The sequence below is a fragment of the Haliotis rubra genome, unplaced genomic scaffold, assembly GCF_003918875.1.
Source record: "Haliotis rubra isolate DU_JTF1 unplaced genomic scaffold, ASM391887v1 Scf70, whole genome shotgun sequence".
Lineage (NCBI taxonomy): Eukaryota > Metazoa > Mollusca > Gastropoda > Lepetellida > Haliotidae > Haliotis > Haliotis rubra.
The window spans coordinates 740,266-745,511 of record NW_025767413.1 but is presented as its reverse complement, the minus strand read 5'-3'; the positions used below and the strand labels follow the sequence as shown (position 1 = coordinate 745,511).

General features: G+C 41.2%; 1 long non-coding RNA gene across 1 annotated transcript; it reads left to right on the top strand.

The window, feature by feature from the left end:
• The first annotated feature begins 1,744 nt into the window (after positions 1–1,744).
• Positions 1,745–3,809, top strand: LOC124258845. Its single transcript, XR_006893699.1, has 3 exons — positions 1,745–1,844; positions 2,006–3,235; positions 3,799–3,809. It is a non-coding gene; the product is annotated as an uncharacterized LOC124258845 (long non-coding RNA).
• The last annotated feature ends 1,437 nt before the right edge of the window (positions 3,810–5,246 follow it).

The window sequence follows — 5,246 nt, the reverse complement described above, 5'->3', positions numbered from 1 at the left end:
ACAATGGCAACCAGAGCAGAACGGGGCCGTGTTTGCTGAGTGTGTGTTGTCGTACCGTAGAGGAAATACGATATACCGTCCTCAGTTCGTATGCACTGACCGAGGTCGTCACGGCAATTGAAAGAGACTGCTGTATTCAACCTAACATTCCTCCTTATCGGCTGTACCATCAGTCACTATCATTGTTTATATGATGAAGGGGTATGTGAACCTGGCGTTATTTCTGCTTATCACAACGACAACTGTTACAGGTGAGTTTATTGTACAGGTAGATGGAAGAACGGATATCGATCGGCATGCTTAAACAGGCGGGATACCTACATTCGTGACGATCAGGTCCTATTCGTAAATAAAAACGCGTCTCACTTTGGAATAAACGTACATTGTTGTCGATGTTGCTGGCATGTATCTGTTAAATATCTTTCATACACACCTGTAGGCAGGTATCAATGTGTCCTTGAGTGTGTAAACGTAATTATGTACAATACAACAACATGTGTCGGCCTGGAACCACCAGTTGTCACAGAAACCATGTCATTATTGAAATGTTTCTCTTGTAGTTCTATAACATGGATTTCAGACGCGATTCTCTTATCATTCTGTTTTCTGCAAATGTATTCAATGAATGCAAGTGTTTGGCTTGTTTGATTGCATTACTGTTGACGAGATATCCGTGTCTATAAATAGCAACATGTCCCGAGATCATTGGGCCGTGTCGGATGTATCACTTGGAGCCTCTAGAAACATAAGTGATAAAAACACCCACATTAGATTATTCAGGGAGTGCCGTACATTGTCCTATCATTGACAGTATTTAAGATCAGTCCAAGGCAAAATTGAGTCGTGGAAATGGCGCATCTACATGTACTCAGTGATGCAATGATATACATGTTTGATGACAATGATATTGATCTTCGACATCTCATCACCCTGCTAACGATGATGATGATGATGGCAGCCGTATAATCTTTATTCGTTTTAATGCACGAAGGGGGGAAATATGTCAATGTTCTTACATGAAGCAGGCACCTGTTACCTGTTTGTATAAAAGAGGAGTTCAGGGTGTGCCCAATTGTGATTGTTTTGTTACACTTAGTAGAAATATAGAAACAAAAGTGGTGAGGGACAGGTTTATAAAGGTTCTACCAGGGAGACTCTATAAGGGGGCTGTTGTAGAGTATCCCTGGTTCTACCTCCTCCATTTTGAGAAACGTGTGAGAGAGAAACCCTTTTCTGCACAGCCTAATATTTTTCAGCCCAGTCATGCGACCTCTCCCTCGAAGTAGACACAACAAGAAAGAGTCAGATGCCAGTAGTCGGAGGGTAAGAAAAAGGACATTAGTAATGATAATATAGTTATTCAGCTATAATGTCATCAAGCTTCACATTACGCGGAGGAACACCGATGAATGTAAATGCCTCAAGTAAAGTCGTGTGTATTATTCATAATATTTCATACACCTTGATCGTTTATGCATATACCTGATCGCATATGTGCATCTCAACATGAAGTGAGTTATTTTACACGGTCTTTAGATCAGTTCTAGTAGCCTGAAAACGGGGAACAATATGGGTTTACGTATTGTACTCCTGTATTGAACCCATGCCTGTCACATGACAGGAAGATGTGACAAGCTCTCCTACCCCACTGCTATATAGGTTATATATATATTTGTGTAACTGATACCATGGTAAGCTCGACCTATATTTCAGCAGCGGGACGTGTACATGGACAATAAACACTACAGGATCTCCAGGTCCTATATTACTGGATTTCGTGAATGTCAACTTAACGCAGCACCCGTTATGTGACGTCAGTAACAGCATCGTCGTGCATGATGGTGGTACGTAGTACAGATATGTAGCAATTTTCCCTATATATATGGGGGCGAAGTATTTATGAATTACAGCATATAGCTATGAAGTAAAGTATTGCATGTAGAGTCACGGGGAACTTAGCAATATTCCAGCTATATGACGGAGCGAAATATTTTATTAATTCCAGGTCAATGCATCATCTATAGTTATGGGTTAAAATAAAGGATCGGATAACGACTGATGGGGAACCCTGCATATAGTGGATAAATTTACAGACAAGAACATAATCTACGTTGAATGTGCCTAAACATTCAGCATCAAAATGCGTACAGAAAATATACAAGCAGGATTGTTTCACGCGTGTGTTGCCAAGTAGAGTAAGCAAATGATAAATACAATCAGGCCATCAAAACGCAAAAATGATGAGGTTATTGTCACCACCCACAGACATTTAAATAATGCACACAGTCGGTTGGAACTGCAGAATGTAAAGGTTGTCCACGACGAATGTTACTAACAATACAAAGCGACAGAACCCTATCCGTATTCATATAGTAGTATCTGCTAAAAGCAGCGACGATAACACGATTCCAACCGTATTGCGACCATGTATTTTTGAATCACTCAGTCGTGATGATACCAAGTATTGGCGAGAGGGTGAGCGTATTCTGCCCGGCATAAACACACACAAAGGCAAGTCAATCATTCACCTGAAGAAAACGTGGATACATATGATACTCGTCAAACCTGGGAACTGCACAGGACATAAATTTTGTCACTGATGTGTCAATATCATCCATATGTCTACCACAGAAACATTTTGAAGCTGTACTCAGATATTGAACGTGTAACCTTGATCAAACAACGTTTGTAGGAGCGCTTTGATATGTAGGGAGAAAGAGCAAAGTTCTTGGCAAAATTATCACGTTTTAACACAGACAATTCGAGCAGAAATTCCGATTCCAGTGCATAACAAACGTTTCGGATAGAATGGGCCATAGCCTCGAACATGTTAGTCCGTGACGTCGCATCGTATTGTTTGACGCATGCCCAGACCTTGGAACTTGTTTGTATCGGCCTGGTTCCGTTACCAATATTCACTCCTCATGTGACGTCCTTTATGTCACACACCAGTTTAAAGTAACAGCTACGCTCACTCATTCCAAGTTGATTCATGCCATCCAAAATGTCTTTGTGGCAGCGTTCGAAATCAACCCCGGTCCTTAGACCCGAAGCCGACTGAACACCACTCGGATCCACTGCTTCTGATTTCTGCAGGGCTTCATGGCCCTGTTTGCCTGGAATTACTTATATTGTAGCTAAAATATAGGGCCTACACATTCTGATCAGGACCCACAACCTTTTATGGTTCTGGGTCCTTAGGACCTGCAGCTTTTTAGGGTTAAAGGCAAACATTGTTTTATGGGTACATTGTATTTACACAGTTGTATTGTTGTATAGTAGTATACTATCTTTGTTGTTCAGTTCACATATTTCAATAAACTAACCACGTCCTTCAGTAACCAGATACATGTTCAAGGAGGGTTCGAGAGTTATGTCTCCATATTGATGCTTCGTCTTCGTAGACGTATCCGGCGCCATACTCGGTTTGGTTTGTGGCAACTACACCAACAACTTCCAAAGTTCCGGCAACGTCATCACTATACGCTACCCTGCGTCTGAAGTGACGGACACAGACGCCTTTGAACTGCGCTATCGGAAAAGAGGTTGGTGCATCATTATCGTGTGCAGTATGAATGCATATAAAGTCACTTGTTCTGATAGTATACTGTGCCCGTATGGTTGCTGGATGGAGATTGTTAAAGGGGAATTATATGTTCACAGTGGTGCTTATAGTGACCAGGTGAACAGTTTTCCCTGTCTGTTCCTGTGTGTTTTGTGGATAGATTTATAATATGTAGAGTGAGTGATTATTTATTGTAGTCCACCTCAAGCTTGGCGTCATGATAAGCATTTCAGTATCTTAAACTACTCCAGGAAGACGCAGGATGTTTCATGGAGTAGGACACCGGCCTCTTCTGTTTTTGAACGTGTCATGTGGCGCTGATGACAAAAACTCAAATACTGGTTAATAATCGGAAACCACTCTCCACCCCTCCTCCCGCCCCAAACACCTTTCGCCCAACTGAACATAAGGTATAAATTAAAACCCACACTACAATATCCTTTCTAACATCCCGCCATTGACATATTTATTGACTTCCACTTTTGCCTTCATTTACAGATATAGACAGCTATTATGGACCCTACGTGACGGCAGTCTCAACAGCAGAGTATAGCATCTTTTCTTATGGGTACCCAGACGGCATCTCAGAGTAAGTAATTCAATGATGCTAGTGAATAGATGAAGGATTCACTTGATATTCACAGGTTCAGATAAAACATACAAACCTTGGCTGGTTCCTCATGCCATGATTTTGACGCATTTATATTTAGGTTATTGTTCAACAGCTGAGCGTGTTCAGATCTTTTACCAGTTTGTTATCCAGGGTATATTACATCATACACACCACAATCTGTTGAATGCCCCCAACAAATCAGAAGCAGCGGAATGAAGGCAAAGCAATAATTGCAAGACGTCCATCTAGTGAGGCTTGTTTCTGGATGCGTCTAGGGAACTGATTTGTACGAGAGTTTCGATTACAAAGAACATTTGTGTGGAAATCTAATCTAATCAGTATATATTTGTCATGATGCTTAATGCCAGGTGTACGTCTTGTGTCACGAAGCCTCAAACCTTAAACATCCGGTCCGTGTCAGGTTGAATAGTGAGTTTAAATTCTGCCTACAACCTTCGTCAAAACTCCATGTGCTCTTTTTGCATGGCAGAAAAAACGTTCATTTATAACATCTCGTGTCCATGATTGGGCAAATATTGGACCGTTGACCAGGAGGCATGTCAAGCTTTCATCACATGGCATAAAGATGATATCTAGTGCCCATAAACTCATTCAATGTGTCCTCGACAATGTTATCAGAAAGAACTATTCAGAGTGAATAACTTCCTCAACTGTTATTTGTTTGCAAATTTACCGCTTATGTATAAAAATTGAATTGTAAACACATGTCACAATGGGAGGTAACTAATCCTTTTTCACCTTCATTCTCTGGATACTTGGTTAAATCGGTTCCGCTGTCAAGCATCGAACTCAGCGAACCACATGAATGAGAATGAAAGATGTGATCGAGTTTGTCAGTATATTTTGTACTCCTTCAGCGTAGTTTCGAGTCTATGGCGTGTGAGCGCACCGAAAGATCAGCGAGTTCGTCTTTCAGTAGAAACAGCAGGCAGTGTCAGCACCAGTTGTCGAGACGTTCAAATCAGATTTACAAATGGTAAGCATTTTCACTACTTGACAATTCCATGTTGACCTAGGAAAGTAGCTACTGGGAATGCTACAGGTGTT